This window comes from Bison bison, unplaced genomic scaffold (genome assembly GCF_000754665.1).
Source record: "Bison bison bison isolate TAMUID 2011002044 unplaced genomic scaffold, Bison_UMD1.0 scf7180017864136, whole genome shotgun sequence".
NCBI lineage: Eukaryota > Metazoa > Chordata > Mammalia > Artiodactyla > Bovidae > Bison > Bison bison.
Window position 1 is genome coordinate 2,322,367 of NW_011494708.1, and position 576 is coordinate 2,322,942.

The following is a 576-nucleotide window of genomic DNA, read 5'->3' on the forward strand; positions in this document are numbered from 1 at the left end:
CCATCTGCAGTGATTTTGGAGCCAGGAAAAATAAAGTCAGCCACTGTTTCCCCCATGTATCTGCCATGAAGTGATGGGACCGGAATCCATGATTCTGGTTGGTCATAAATTTCGTTCCAAGGAGTAGGCGTCTTTTAATTTCATGGCTGCATTGGCCTCCAATTAAAATAAATAAATTTATATTTTTTAAAAAAGAATTTCAGCACCGTTGTAGCAAATAAAAATAAATAAATAAATAAAAGATGGTGCTGTGAAAGTGCTGCAGTCAATATGCCAGCAAATTTGGAAAACTCAACAGTGGCCACAGAACTGGAAAAGGTCAGTTTTCATTCCAATCCCAAAGAAAGGCAATGCCAAATAATGCTCAAACTGCCACACAATTGCGCTCATCTCATATGCTAGCAACGGAGAAGGCAATGGCACCCCACTCCAGTACTCCTGCCTGGAAAATCCCTTGGATGGAGGAGCCTGGTGGGCTGCAGTCCATGGGGTCGCTAAGAGTCAGACACGACTGAGCGACTTCACTTTCACTTTTCACTTTCATGCATTGGAGAAGGAAATGGCAACCCACTCCAG